Source organism: Nerophis ophidion, linkage group LG08, assembly GCF_033978795.1.
Source record: "Nerophis ophidion isolate RoL-2023_Sa linkage group LG08, RoL_Noph_v1.0, whole genome shotgun sequence".
NCBI classification, from domain to species: Eukaryota; Metazoa; Chordata; class Actinopteri; order Syngnathiformes; family Syngnathidae; genus Nerophis; species Nerophis ophidion.
In genome coordinates, this window is record NC_084618.1 from 38,855,341 (window position 1) to 38,872,146 (window position 16,806).

Sequence of the window (16,806 nt, forward strand, 5' to 3'; positions counted from 1 at the left end):
GGGACAAATGCGGCCCAAGGGTCTCAATCTGGCCTGCAAGCTGTACCAAGTTAAATAAGGAATCTGGCCCGCAGTATGTCTCGTGTTGAATTTTAATAACTGATCGCTGCAATCATGCTACCTTCTTATGGACAATGTCAGTAAAGTTGGTGAATTACCATGAATTGTATGATAAAGTCTAATGAGCATAGCATCAAACAACCTTTCTCACTCATGTTGCATAAAACACAGAAAGTCAACATACACGGTCCCACACAACACACAACATGCTCTCTGAACTATGTGTACATTATGAAAAATGTCAAAGCACCATACACAATTCAAAATTACACCTATTTAAATCCACTACAAAGCATGATGGGTAATATGCAAAACACTCTCTCTCCACACTTTGCCATTTTTGGTGTATTTAGCTGATGGATATTTCTGATTGATTACAAAACTTTGAGGTAATCACAGAAGTAAACATGGTAAGAGTCGAACTTTCACATACTCTTAATACTCAATATTTTATCGTTTATACTTAATATTACAGTGTCACAGGGATGTTAATAACAGGTAAAGGTATGTGTTGTTCAGTCTGTTAGCTATAGCTTGCTTTATTCAATGCAAACTGATCCTGATATTACAATAAAATCGACATTCTTTATTTTTTTACAAATGACAATCAATGGCTCTGCTGTGTGGCAAAAAAGTGTCGTTACTGAATGTGTGTGTGTGTGTGCGCGCGCAGATCCATACAACAGTATGTTGGTGATTGCCCTCCAAAATAGGGCTTTACTGCATGTTGGATTATATTTTTACATGTTTGGCAAATTTTCCTCTTAAATTTGGTATGAAATTGTTACGCAGACTTAAATCATTGCTATCGCCGATTACATGTAAAAACAGCTGTCTAAACTTGATCAGTTTGAGCGCACAGGCACTCTGACATACACAGCACACAGAGTTTGAATACATAATAGTAAAGGTTTTTGCCTTCAAATTTTAACTACAACTCAACTTAATGTATTGATTTAGATATCAAATTCATTTAAATGCTTCATTACATATACATATACACCATCCATCCATCCATCCATCCATTTTCTACCGCTTATTCCCTTTCGGGGTCGCGGGGGGCGCTGGCGCCTATCTCAGCTACAATCGGGCGGAAGGCAGGGTACACCCTGGACAAGTCGCCACCTCATCGCAGGGCCAACACAGATAGACAGACAACTTTCACACTCACATTCACACACTAGGGCCAATTTTAGTGTTGCCAATCAACCTATCCCCAGGTGCATGTCTTTGGAAGTGGGAGGAAGCCGGAGTACCCGGAGGGAACCCACGCATTCACGGGGAGAACATGCAAACTCCACACAGAAAGATCCCGAGCCTGGATTTGAACCCAGGACTGCAGGACCTTTGTATTGTGAGGCAGACGCACTAACCCCTCTGCCACCGTGAAGCCCACATATACACCAGTGAAGTGAAAACTATTTCTGGTGACTACCTCTTGAAGCTCATCGAGAGAATGCGAAAAAGTAATCAGAGCAAAGGGTGGCTACTGTAACGTATTATTTTCGGGTCTCCCCATGTCTAGCATTAAAAGATTACAGTTGGTACAAAATGCGGCTGCTAGACTTTTGACAAGAACAAGAAAGTTTGATCACATTACGCCTATACTGGCTCACCTGCAATGGCTTCCTGTGCACTTAAGATGTGACTTTAAGGTTTTACTACTTACGTATAAAATACTACACGGTCTAGCTCCATCCTATCTTGCCGATTGTATTGTACCATATGTCCCGGCAAGAAATCTGTGTTCAAAGGACTCCGGCTTAATAGTGATTCCCAAAGCCCAAAAAAAGTCTGCGGGCTATAGAGCGTTTTCCGTTCGGGCTCCAGTACTCTGGAATGTCCTCCCGGTAACAGTTCGAGATGCCACCTCAGTAGAAGCATTTAAGTCTCACCTTAAAACTCATTTGTATACTCTAGCCTTTAAATACACTCCCTTTTTAGACCAGTTGATCTGCCGTTTCTTTTCTGTTTCTCCTATGTCCCACTCTCCCTTGTGGAGGGGGTCCGGTCCGATCCGGTGGCCATGTACTGCTCGCCTGTGTATCGGCTGGGGACATCTCTGCGCTGCTGATCCGATCCGATTTGAACTGGACTCTCGCGACTGTGTTGGATCCATTATGGATTGAATTTTCACAGTATCATGTTAGACCCTCTCGACATCCATTGCTTTCCTCCTCTCCAAGGTTCTCATAGTCATCATTGTCACCGACGTCCCACTGGGTGTGAGTTTTCCTTGCCCTTATGTGGGCCTACCGAGGATGTCGTAGTGGTTCGTGTTGTGGTTTGTGCAGCCCTTTGAGACACTGGTGATTTAGGGCTATATAAGTAAACATTGATTGATTGATTGATATTTTGAAGGAAATAGAATATAAAACATGTTTTCAGTTATTTCAACTTTTTTCGTTAAGTACATAACTCCACATGTGTTCAATCATAGTTTTGATGCCTTCAGTGACTATCCACAATATAAATAGTCATTAAAACAAAGGCAACACATTGAATGAGGTGTTTTTATTTATATATATATTCATATAAAAATATATACATACACCCATGAGCTGTATGTATATATATGTGTTTATATGTATATACACACACATATATACATGCATTTATACACATATATATATATATACAGTGCCCTCCATAATTATTGGCACCCCTGGTTGAGATGTGTTAAAAGCCTTAAAATAAATTCAGTGTTTATTGCAGAAGAATACTGTCACACTGAAAATTGTAGGAAAATGTAGCCTTCAACTCAAATGAATTGTAAGAAAATAAAAAAATCCCTGACTAAAAAATAATTATTTTTCATTAAATCACCTGTTCCACAATTATTGGCACCCTTAACAATTCCCAGGAAATAAATATAATTGAAGCATTTCTGTCATTTCTACAGTAGTTTACAAAGTTTACCAGAGTACGTAGGAACATTTAATTAGTAATTCATCACTTCCTGTTTCCCTGGGGTATAAATATGACGTGACACCGAGGCCATTTCTCTTATCCACTCTTAAACATGGGAAAGACAAAGGAACACAGCATACAAGTGAGGCAGATGTGCGTCGACCTTCACAGGTCAGGCAGAGGCTACAAGAAGATTGCCACTCAACTGCAGCTGCCCATATCCACTGTGAGAGGAATAATTAAGAAGTTCAAAACAACTGGAACAGTGGTAAATAAGCCTGGACGAGGACCCAAGTTTATTTTGCCACCACGCACAGTGAGGAGGATGGTAAGAGAAATCAAAAGATCTCCAAAGCTCACTGTTACAGAATTACAACAAATGGTAGCATCCTGGGGTCACAAAGTCTCCAAATCAACCATCAGGCGCTGTCTACACGCCAACAAGCTGTTTGGGAGGCATGCACGGAGAAAACCTTTCCTCACTCACAATCATAAACGCAAGCGTCTGGAGTTCGCCAAACGGTATTGGGGCTTCAACTGGGGACCGTGTGCTTTGGTCAGATGAGACCAAGATTGAGCTTTTTGGCAACAAACACTCTAAGTGGGTCTGGCGTACCACGAAAGATGCGCATGCTGAAAAGCACCTCATACCCACTGTGAAGTATGGGGGTGGGGTCAGTGATGCTGTGGGGCTGTTTCACTTCCAAAGGCCCTGGGAACCTTGTTAGGGTGCATGGCATCATGAATGCTTTGAAATACCAGGACATTTTAAATCAAAATCTGTTGCCTCTGCCCGAAAGCTGAAGCTGGGTCCTCACTGGGTCTTTCAGCAAGACAATGACCCTAAACATATGGCCAAATCTACACAGAAATGGTTCACCAGACACAAAATCAAGCTCCTCCCATGGCCATCTCAGTCCCCTGACCTCAACCCCATTGAGAACCTGTGGGGTGAGCTGAAAAGGAGAGTACAGAGGAGAGGACCCAGGTCTCTGGATGATTTAGAGAGATTCTGCAAAGAGGAATGGCTGAAAATCCCTCTTTCTGTCTTTGCCCATCTTGTGAAACATTATAGGAGAAGATTAGGTGCTGTTTGTTGGCAAAAGGGGGTTGTACAAAATATTAACACCAGGGGTGCTAATAATTGTGACACACATTATTTGATGTCAAATAATTATTTCTTTATGTGGGATTTTTTCCCCACTGAATAAATGCACTTGTATTGAAGGTTGGATTTTTCTCTTTTTTTCCATTAAGGTCCCATATATTTAGAAAAAAAATAAAATAATTGGAAGCTAAAAAACACATCTCAACCAGGGGTGCCAATAATTATGGAGGGCACTGTATATATATATATATATATATATATATATATATATATATATATATATATATATATATATATATATATATATATATATATATGGGCTTCACGGTGGCAGAGGGGTTAGTGCGTCTGCCTCCCAATACGAAGGTCCTGCAGTCCTGGGTTCAAATCCAGGCTCGGGATCTTTCTGTGTGGAGTTTGCATGTTCTCCCCGTGAATGCGTGGGTTCCCTCCGGGTACTCCGGCTTCCTCCCACTTCCAAAGACATGCACCTGGGGATAGGTTGATTGGCAACACTAAATTGGCCCTAGTGTGTGAAAGTGAGTGTGAATGTTGTCTGTCTATCTGTGTTGGCCCTGCGATGAGGTGGCGACTTGTCCAGGGTGTACCCCGCCTTCCGCCCGATTGTAGCTGAGATAGGCGCCAGCGCCCCCCGTGACCCCAAAAGGGAATAAGCGGTAGAAAATGGATGGATGGATGGAGATATATATATATATATATATTTTTTTTATATATACACACACACACACATATTTATGTGTATGTATATATATATATATATATATATATACATACATATATATACACACACATATATATATATATACACACATATACATGTATACATACACATGTATATATATATTTATTTATACACACACATACATATATATACACGTACACATACATATATACATAAATACATATGTATACATATATACGTAAATATATATATATATACAAATCCCGTTTCCATATGAGTTGGGAAATTGTGTTAGATGTAAATACAAACGGAATACAATGATTTGCAAATCATTTTCAAACCATATTCAGTTGAATATGCTACAAAGACAACATATTTGATGTTTGAACTGATAAATTTTTTTTTTTTTGCAATAATCATTAACTTTATAATTTGATGCCAGCAACACGTGACAAAGAAGTTGTGAAAGGTGGCAATAAATACTGATAAAGTTTAGGAATGCTCATCAAACACTTATTCGGAACATCACACAGGTGTGCAGGCTAATTGGGAACAGGTGGGTGCCATGATTGGGTTTAAAAACAGCTTTCCAAAAAATGCTCAGTCTTTCACAAGAAAGGATGTGGCGAGGTACACCCCATTGTCCACAACGGCGTGAGCAAATAGTCAAACAGTTTAAGAATCACGTTTTTCAAAGTGCAATTGCAAGAAATTTAGGGATTTCAACATCTAAAGTCCATAATATCATCAAAAGGTTCAGAAAATCTGGACAAATCACTCCACGTAAGCGGCATGGCTGGAACCCAACATTGAATGACCGTGACCTACGATCCCTCAGACGGCACTGTATCAAAAACCGACATCAACCTCTAAAGGATATCACCACATGGGCTCAGGAACACTCCAAAAAAACCACTGTCACTAAATACAGTTCGGCACTACATCTGTAAGTGCAAGTTAAAGCTCTGCTATACAAAGCGAAAGCCATTTATCAACAACATCCAGAAACGCTGCCGGCTTCTCTGGGCCCGAGATCATCCAAGATGGACTGATGCAAAGTGGAAAAGTGTTCTGTGGTCTGACGAGTCCACATTTCAAATTGTTTTTGGAAATATTGGACATTGTGTCATCCGGACCAAAGGAGAAGCGAACCATCCAGACTGTTTTCGACGCAAAGTTCAAAAGCCAGCATCTGCGATGCTATGGGGGTGCATTAGTGCCCAAGGCATGGGTAACTTACACATCTGTGAAGGCACCATTAATGCTGAAAGGTACATACTGGTTTTGGAACAGCATATGCTGCCATCTAAGTGCCGTCTTTTCCATAGACGCCCCTGCTTATTTCAGCGAGACAATGCCAAGCCATATACAGCATGTTAGTTACAACAGCGTGGCTTCGTAAAAAAAAGAGTGCGGGTATTTTCCTGGCCCGCCTGCAGTCCAGACCTGTCTCCCATCGAAAATGTGTGGCGCATTGTGAAGCGTAAAATATGACAGTGGAGACTCCAGACTGTTGAATGACTGAAGCTCTACATAAAACAAGAATGGGAAAGAATTCCACTTTCAAAGCTTCAACAATTAGTTTCCTCAGTTCCCAAAAGTTTATTGAGTGTTGTTAAAAGAAAAGGTGATGTAACACAGTGGTGAACATGCCCTTTCCCAACTACTTTGGCACATGTTGCAGCAATGAAATTGTAAGTTAATTATTATTTGCAAAGAAAATAATTAAGTTTATGAGTTTGAACATCAAATATCTTGTCTTTGTAGTGCATTCAATTGAATATTGGTTGTAAAGGATTTGCAAATCCTTGTATTCCATTTATATTTACATCTAATACAATTTCCCAACTCTTACGGAAACGGGGTTTGTGTGTGTGTGTGTATGTATGTATGTATATATATATATCAATCAATCAATCAATGTTTACTTATATAGCCCTAAATCACTAGTGTCTCAAAGGGCTGCACAAACCACCACGACATCCTCGGTAGGCCCACATAAGGGCAAGGAAAACTCACACCCAATGGGACATCGGTGACAATAATGACCCAGTGGGACGTCGGTGACAATGATGACTATGAGAACCTTGGAGAGGAGGAAAGCAATGGATGTCGAGCGGGTCTAACATGATACAGTGAAAGTTCAATCCACAATGGATCCAACACAGTCGCGAGAGTCCAGTCCAAAGCGGATCCAACACAGTAGTGAGAGTCCCGTTCACAGCGGAGGCGGATCAGCAGCGCAGAGATGTATATATATATATATATATATACAGCGGCATAGCTCGGTTGGTAGAGCGGCTGTGCCAGCAACTTGAGGGTTGCAGGTTCGATTCCCGCTTCCGCCATCCTAGTCACTGCCGTTGTGTCCTTGGGCAAGACAGTTTACCCACCTGCTCTCGGTGCCACCCACACTGGTTTAAATGTAACTTAGATATTGGGTTTCACTATGTAAAGCGCTTTGAGTCACCAGAGAAAAGCGCTATATAAATATAATTCACTTCACTATATATATATATACACACATATATATCCATCCCATCCATTTTCTACCGCTTATTCCCTTTTGGGGTCGCGGGGGCGCTGGCGCCTATCCCAGCTACAATCGGGCGGAAGGCGGCGTACACCCTGGACAAGTCGCCACCTCATTGCAGGGCCACACATACACACATATACACACACATATGTATACATACATACATACATACATATCTATACATACATACATACATACATATGTATACATACATACATACATACATACATATGTATACATACATACATACATATGTATGCATACATACATACAAAAATTTTGGTTCGGTACGTACCTCGGTTTAGAAGTCACGGTTCGGTTCATTTTCGGTACAGTAAGAAAACAACAAAATATAATTTTTTTGGGTTATTTATTTACCAAATTTATAAACAACGGCTTTATCCTTTTAACATTGGGAACCCTATAATAATTCTGCCCAAGTTAATCCACATTAAACTGCCTCAAGTTGTTGCTTTGATTAAATAAAATGACAAAACCTTTCTTCTACATATAAAAAGTGCAACATTAAAGGGGAACATTATCACCAGACCTATGTAAGCGTCAATATATACCTTAATGTTGCAGAAAAAAGACCATATTTTTTTTTAACCGATTTCCGAACTCTAAATGGATGAATTTTGGCGAATTAAACGCCTTTCTATTGATCGCTCTTGGAGCTATGACGTCAGAAAGTGACGTCACCTATGTAATAAAGCCGCCATTTTCTCAAACACATTACAAACACCGCGTCTCAGCTCTGTTATTTTCCATTTTTTCGACTATTTTCAGGAACCTTGGAGATATCATGCCTCGTCGGTGTGTTGTCGGAGGGTGTAACAACACTAACAGGGAGGGATTCATGTTGCACCACTGGCCCAAAGATGCGAAAGTGGCAAGAAATTGGACGAAATTTGTTCAAAATACGAAGGTGTGGGGAAAGCCGACGAAATGGTCAGCCGTTTGTTCCGCACACTTTACCGACGAAAGCTATGCTACTACAGAGATGGCAAGATTGTGTGGATATCCTGAGACACTCAAAACAGATGCATTTCCAACGATAAAGTCAAAGAAATCTGCTGCCTGATCCCCATCGAATGTGCCGGAGTGTCTGCACATTTTACCGGCGATTCTAAGGCAGACATGGCACAGAGATGTATGGATAACCTGCAGATGCATTTCCAACGATAAAGTCAACAAAATCACAAAGGTGAGTTTTGTTGATGTTGTTGACTTATGTGCTAATGAGATATATTTGGTCGCGGCATGACTGCCAGCTAATCGATGCTAACATGCTATTTAGGCTAGCTGTATGTACATTTGAAACTGTATTTACATCCAGCGTTTCCCTCCACCCACATTTAATGCTAAACAAACACTTACCAATCGATGGATTTAAGTTGATCCAGTGTCACAAGATGCGAAACTTCCGATCGTTGGTCTGCACATTTTACTGGCGATGCTAAGGCAAACATGGCCGAATAGCGTCAATAGCTATTCGCTCAATAGCTTCAGTTTCTGCTTCAATTTCATTTTCGCTATCTGCCTCCATACTCCAACCATCCGTTTCAATACATGCTTAATCTGTTGAATAGCTTAAGCCGCTGAAATCCGAGTTTGAATCCGAGCTAATGCCGCTATATCTTGCTGTGCTATCCATATTGGCATCATTGGATGACGTCACAGGAAAATGGACGATGGCTTCACAGATAGCAAAAATCAGGCACTTTAAAGCTTTTTTTTAGGGATATTCCGGGACGGGTAAAATTTTGAAAAACATTTCAAAAAATAAAATAAGCCACTGGGAACTGATTTTTATTGGTTTTAAACCTTCTGAAATTGTGATAATGTTCCTCTTTAAACAGTTTCAAGTCAACTCATCATGCTTAATTTATTACAGCATTTGGGAAGCCTGTAGTTGACTTTTATTATGTAAATGTTGTATTTTTATCAACATGTGATAGCAGGGACCCTGCCATTCAAAACTAGGCTGCTACATTACTAATGATTAATGTAACTATAGCTGAAAAAAATAGTACAATAGCAATAGGAGAGACTATTCATCCCTGAACACCATGGAGTTCAATGAAATAACAGACAGACAGTGCTTTGCTTCCCCTAACACACACACAAACACACACACACACACACACGCACACGCACGCACACACACACACACACACACAATGAGCTAACGTTACGCTAAAAGCTAATTAGCCTTCACCTCAAGCCAGAACTGCGAGCGAGCTGAGCTGCAGTTTAAGTTTCTAGAAGGTCAACGGGCTCATAGTGATGTTTGTAATAATTGTGACTGGGAAGTGTTTTTTAAAATTTGGGGAGAGTCCGCTGCTACCCTGCTAAACGAATATCTGCTCGACCCTGAAGCTTTGACTGCGTCGCTCTGAATACGCCCTGCTGATTGGCTTTGTATGTAACCAATCAGATGGTTTGCTGTGATAAGACCCATTGCAAAAACACGAGTCAGAGATTCTCTATAATACAGGAATGCTCTGCTGCTTTTCTAAATCTCCTGCAAGACAAAGATGCTCTCAATGATAGGTAGTCTCTGCTGTTTTCGGGGAACTACTAGTCAAAGATATTCTATAAGCTTGTTTCCATTGCTATGTTTCCATTGCTATTGTGCGCTCATATGATCATCTTTAGATGACAGCTCGTGCCAGAATGCATCACAGCCGTTGTCCGCTTATGTGTGCATGAGTGCCGACTGGCTGACGGTCACTACCGCATCTGTCATCAGGAGGAAGTTGATTGCTTCAGTCTGTGAGCAAAAACAACAACAAAAAACCCCAAACAACAAGCTGCATGGCGAAATACGAAAGACAACTGAGAGAACTGCATTCCAGAGTAGCCCTGGCGCAATTGCGACTAAACAGATATGGGTAGCTTCACCAGCTACAATGGGCCCTTATTTCTTTTCAAGAGCAGAGGCTTCATTGAGCAAAACTATTTTGCGGTTTGCATGCAACTTGAAAAAAGTATTTGCAACTTTCTGTAAGGGTTTGTGCGCACACTCACCAAAAAGGCTTGGAAAGCTTCATTAAGGTCGCTTGGTGCAGTCTGTGGTGCTGTACCCACACACACACACACACACACACACACACACACACACACACACACACACACACACACACAAAAACACACACACACACGCACACACACGCACACACACACAAAAGCGTTAAGACTCAAAAGGATTAATTCTTCCAAGACAAAGCTTATTATGCAGTACATTCAATCAGAGCAATGCAGCACATGCACAATATAAATCAGCAGTTGCCAATACACACACAAAACACAAACAATAGTGCTTTATCTCTATTTAAATGCTCATAGAAAATCCTCTGTCGAACTTAAAACACCTCATTAATTTATTATCACATCATACCCAGAGGTCACGAAATGGTCTCTGGCGAAAATACCAGTAAAATTACACCAACAAACCAAAGTGACCAACTCTGCCCGTAATTTTACAGCCAAGATTTCTTGTAGTTTAGGTGAATATGCATCAATAGTGGGTACTAATTTTTTACAATTCTGCTGTGGGCAATATTGAGCATGTTTATGGTCACGTTTCACCTGGATACACCAGCTGGAGGGACCTGTAAAATATGAATTTCTGCAATTTTTTTTTTTACTTTGGCCCAAAAAATGCAAAACATATTTTTTTCCACTTTCACAGCATCAACATCTTTTTAAAGATATGTTTTTGTTTTTAACACAGTTTTTAATTTTTTATAACATTAATCTTGGAGTGAATGAAACATCTCACACAAAACAGTAATACAACTCATCCTTAAAACTGACCAATACAATGGTCAGTAACTAATCATATATTATCATTGTCACTTTTGGAAGAATATCTTACTAACACTTTCTACCCTTACGTCCCAAAACAGTCCATGTGATAATGTACTGTGATTGTAATACATTAATTAACCCTAAAACTGACCAATATACTGAGGACAAAAGCTGATAAAAATATTGAGCTGATTCCCTTGTCATATTTTGAAAAAAAACTAACACTTTCTACCCTTAGGTCCCAAAACAGTCCCTCTCGTAATTTGATATAATGCAATGTACATGTAATATATTAGCCTTATAACTTACCAATATATCAATGAGAATCAAAACATCATAATAACCAATATGAAAATGGTGACTAAAAAGTTGAATAACTTCGTTATCATTTTTGGGGAGAAAAAAAAATTATACTTCTTTACGTCCCAAAACAGTACATCTGGTAATGTAACGTGATTGATACGATATTAATTAGCCCTAAAATTGACCAATAGAATGAGGTCAATAACACCTTTTTATCATATTTATTGGTCCTGACGTGAAAATCGGTTGTACGACCTGGGTATACAGGCGAGAGACTACTCTAGCCCAATACAATGTAATGTTATAAATGGTAAATGGGTTACACTTGTATAGCGCTTTTCTACCTTCAGGGTACTCAAAGCGCTTTGACACTATTTCCACATTCACCCATTCACACACACACTGATGGTGGGAGCTGCCAAGCAAGGCGCTCACCAGGACCCATCAGGAGCAAGGGTGAAGTGTCTTGCTCTAGGACACAACGAACGTGACAAGGTTGGTAGAAGGTGGGGATTGAACCAGGAACCCTCAGGTTGCTGTCGCGGCCACTCTCCCAACCGCGCCACGCCGTCCCTGTGTGTGTTATCAAAGTAACACACATGTTTACATGTTTATGTAATATACTAGCCTTACAACTGACCAATATAAGAATGTGATTAAAAACAATCAAATAATCAGGATGAACACAGTTCCTGGAAGGTTAAAGGCCTACTGAAATGAGATTTTCTTATTCAAACGGGGATAGCAGGTCAATTCTATGTGTCATATTTAATCATTTCGCGATATTGCCATATTTTTGCTGCAAGGATTTAGTAGACAACATCGACGATAAAGTTTGCAACTTTTGGTCGCTAACAGAAAAGCCCTGCCTTCACCGAAAGTCGCAGACGATGACGTCACCCGTTGAGGCTCCTTACATCCTCACATTGTTTTTAATGGGAGCCTCCAACAAAAAGAGCTATTCGGACCGAGAAAAAGACAATTTCCCCATTAATTTGAGCGAGGATGAAAGATTCGTGTTGGAGGATAACGATAGCGACGGACTAGAAAAAAAAAAAAAATCTAGTTAAAAAACAAAAAACGCGATTGCATTGGGACAGATTCAGATGTTTTTAGACACATTTACTAGGATAATTCTGGGAAATCCCTTATCTTTCTATTGTGTTGCTAGTGTTTTAGTGAGTTTAATAGTACCTGATAGTCGGAAGGGTGTATCCACGGGTGTCTTGAGGCCAGTGTCTAATGGAAGTCGACGGCAGCTGTACGGACGGCACAAGCTCAGCTGATCTCCGGTAAATGGCGACTTTTTAACACAATTTTCTCACCGAAAACTGCTGGTTGACATTTGGTCGGGAACCATGTTCGCTTGACCGCTCTGATCCATAGTAAAGTTTCACCTCCGGGAATTTTAAACAAGGAATCACCGTGTGTTTGTGTGGCTAAAGGCTAAAGCTTCCCAACTCCATTTTTCTACTTTGAATTCTCCATTATTAATTGAACAAATTGCAAAAGATTCAGCAACACAGATGTCCATAATACTGTGTAAATATGCGGTCAAAGCAGACGACTTTTAGTTGTGTGTGTGCGCTGCGCTAATATTTCCTAAAAGTCCGTGACGTCACGCGTACACGTCAGCATTCCGCGACGTTTTCAACAGGACAATTCACGGGAAATTTGAAATTGCAATTTAGTAAACTAAAAAGGCCGTATTGGCATGTGTTGCAATGTTAATATTTCATCATTAATATATAAACTATCACACTGCGTGGTCGGTAGTAGTGGGTTTCAGAAGGCCTTTCAAAAAAATGTATAGTTGATTCGATGAAGCAATATTATTTGTTTACTTATGTATTGTACTTTCTACTTTTATTTCCCAAAACATGGAAATGTAATATGATAGAATATATTAATTAGCCCTAAAACAGACCGATATGTCGTGGACAATAACTGATAAAAACCTTGATTCTGATGCATTATAATTTTTGGAGCAAAAACGAACACTTTCTACCCTGAGGTCCCAAAACAGTCGCTCTGGAAATGTAATGTACATTTAATATATTAGCCTTATAACTAACTAATACAGTATATTATTGGGAGTCAAAACAATAAATAAGCAGAATGAAAACAGTGCATGAAGGTTAAAACAATTTGATAATTATTTGAAGAATCCATAAATCGACCAAAGAAACAAATGTCATGGAGGAAATGAGACTTATTGCACTGCTAATCCTCTGCATTGAGGAGGGAACCTGCACTGCAAACGTCATGCAAACAAAACCCATAACAATAATGAGCACAACACAGTCAAGATACAAATATCAACATAAATTTAAAAACACCATAAGCCCCTCCTCTGTTTTTGTTTTGGTCACACGCACAAACTCCTGTAAATAAGTCCTCCCTCCCTCCCTCCTCTTGCTGCACCAGCAACCTGAGATGATGTTTCAGTGCAGCCCGCCGGTTGGAGCCTCAACAGCGGCCACAAAATGCTTCACATCACCCCCCCCTACCCCGGTCCCTTGGTCGTTAAAGCCGGTATAGCCGGACATTGGCCTCACCTTGCCGGCCGGTTCGGTGTTATCGTCCGCTGAGCTGCTCAGACCGGAGGCAGGGGAGGCAGGGGCCGAGCTCGTCGAACAGGCAAGCCGCCGCAACTGTAACTGAAGCTCAAGCTTTTAAATACGCCTTTAAAGTCATGTTGGATGAAGGGACGTATCAGTCACTTCCGGCAACGTCACAAGTTATTTGCATCAAATGGGCGGAGCCACTTGGTGCAGCTCTCAAAACAAAAAAGGGGACTCATTCGATTTCGGACCTTTAACCTTCATGTCCACAATGAAAATTATTGAAAATGTATTGGAAAAAATACATTGTTTTCTGCCACATTTTTCCATTAATAAAACATATTTTTTAAATATATTTCAGAGTGTTACCAATCCTAGATATGGTTGCCCAAACTTTTTGACTGCATTTCAGCTTTGTGTTAGTAGTAAGAGTGTCCCAATTCAACTGTTTAACTTCCATTATGATACCAATATTGGACCCTTCCGTATGTTGCTTTGATACGATATCAGCAGCAACGGAGCGGTATAGCTCGGTTGGTAGAGTGGCCATGCCAGCAACTTGAGGGTTCCAAGTTCGATCCCTGCTTCCGCTTTCCTCGTCTCCGCCGTTGTGTCCTTGGACAAGACACTTTACCCAGTGCCACCCACACTAGTTTAAATGTAACTTAGATATTGGGTTTCACTATGTAAAAGCGCTTTGAGTCACTAGAGAAAAGCGTTATATAAATATAATTCACTTCAATAGTAGTTTGATCAAGAAAAAAATTGTCAAACAGAGAACAAAACACTGACCATCAATCAATTAATCAATCAATGTTTATTTATGTAGCCCTAAATCACAAGTGTCTCAAAGGGCTGCACAAGCCACAACGACATCCGCGGTACAGAGCCCACATAAGGGCAAGGAAAAACTCACCCGAGGACGTCGGTGTGTATGACAATGAGAAACCTTGGAGAGGACCGCATATGTGGGCAACCCCCCCTGTTGCCCTTGAATTCAATGATCATTTCTCAACCATTAGCCATCTCCAAAACGTGTTTTTCTGGCAGCACATCCAACCGGCCTTACAACCGCAGACCACGTGTTACCACCCCAGCCCAGGACCTCCACATCCAGCAAGTGCACCTCCATAATCTTCTGAGACCAGCCACCCAGACAGCTGCTGCAACAATTGGTTTGCATAATTAAATAATTTCTGCACAAACTGTGAGAAACCGTCCCGGGGAAGCTCATCTGCATGCTCGTTGTTATCATTGGGGTTTTGACCTGACTGCAGTTCTTTGTCGTAACCGACTTGAGTGGGCAAACGGTCACATTAGATGGTGTATGGCATGTTGGAGAGGTGTTCTCTTCACGGATGAATCCCGGTTTTCACTGTTCAGGGCAAATGACAGACAGCGCGTGTGCCGTCGTGTGGCAGAGCGGTTTGCTGACGTCAATGTTGTGAATCGAGTGGCCCATGGTGGGGGTGGGGTTATGTTTGGACAACGAACGCAAGTGCATTTTACAGAGTGTATTTGATGCATAGAGATATTGTGACCAGATAATAAGGCCCATTGTTGTGCCATTCATCCGAGACCATTTCTTCATGTTGCAGCATAACTGCACGGCCCAATGTTTCAAGGATTTGTACACGATTCCTGGAAGCTGAAAACATCCCAGTTCTTGCATGGACAGCATATTCACCGGACTATGTCACCCATTGATCATGTTTGGAATGCTGTGGATCGGCGTATACGACAGCGTGTTCCAGTTCCTGCCAATATTCAGCAACTTCGCAGAGTGGACCGACATTCCACAAGCCACAATCAACAACCTGATCAACTCTATGCAAAGGAGATGTGTTGCACTGCATGAAGCAAATGGTGGTCACACCAGACACTGACTGGTTTTCTAACCCTAATAGAGCCAAACTGCACATTTCAGAGTGTTTTTTTATTGTGGGCAGCCTATGGCACACCTGTGCGGTGGGATGGATTCTCTTGGTAAAGAAAAAGTGCTCACTCACACAGATTTATCTCAGCTGCAATCGGACGGAAGGCGGGGTACAACCTGGACAAGTTGCCACCTCATCGCAGGGCCAACACAGATAGACAGACAATATTCACACACTACGGCCAATTTAGTGTTGCCAATCAACCTAGGAACCGCCAACATGAGAATCCTAAACAGGAAATGCTTGAAGTTTAATGGTTTTGTAAAAACACTGATACGAAGTCTGAGTTCATTGTGTTCTTCATGATGTTTTTGAAACTGCACCAATTTTTTCCTCAGAATTTTCAATTAATCTGAAGTGTTTTGGCAGGAGGATTGCCGTATTTCCTTTAATTGCCGCAGGGCCTATAGTATGCGCCTGCCTTGAATTACTGTCGGGTCGAACTCGCTTCCCAAAATAATTAGCACATGCTTAGTATTACCGCCTGGTCAAACTCGTAACATCACGAGTGACACTTCCCCTGTCATCATTTTCACAATGGAGGAGGCTTATTTCAATACCGGTAATTTGAAATCGCATAAAGGGAAGAAGATTAGGAGCTATTCAGTAGGATTTAAGGTCCAAGCTTACATGACACTGACATTTTTACTCCATACCTTTAGTAAGTGCCGGAGTGAGAAGAGGTTTTAAAATAATTAGCGCATGCTTACTTTTACAGCAGGGGTCTCAAACATGCGGCCCGCGAGACGTTATTATGCGGCCCGCAGCTTGACGTGAAAATTTAATGTTGGTGCGGCCCGCGAGTTTAATATGAATGGCGCTTTACAGCGTCATACTTGGATACCCTCGATATTTCCGTGATACTCCCA

General features: G+C 41.0%; 1 protein-coding gene across 3 annotated transcripts in view; it reads right to left on the reverse strand.

Annotated features, from left to right (window-relative positions):
* The window catches only part of LOC133557776 (solute carrier family 45 member 4), a 106,350-nt gene extending 92,199 nt beyond the window's left edge, over nt 1-14,151 (reverse strand). For 2 of the 3 annotated variants that reach the window (XM_061908557.1, XM_061908554.1), the window contains exon 1: nt 13,995-14,151. The gene's annotated coding sequence lies outside the window, so the exon portion shown is untranslated. Of the gene's footprint in view, nt 1-10,350; nt 10,401-13,994 lie in introns of all 3 variants that reach the window. The other variant, XM_061908555.1, reaches the window with a different exon arrangement.
* Between the last annotated feature and the right edge of the window lie 2,655 nt (nt 14,152-16,806).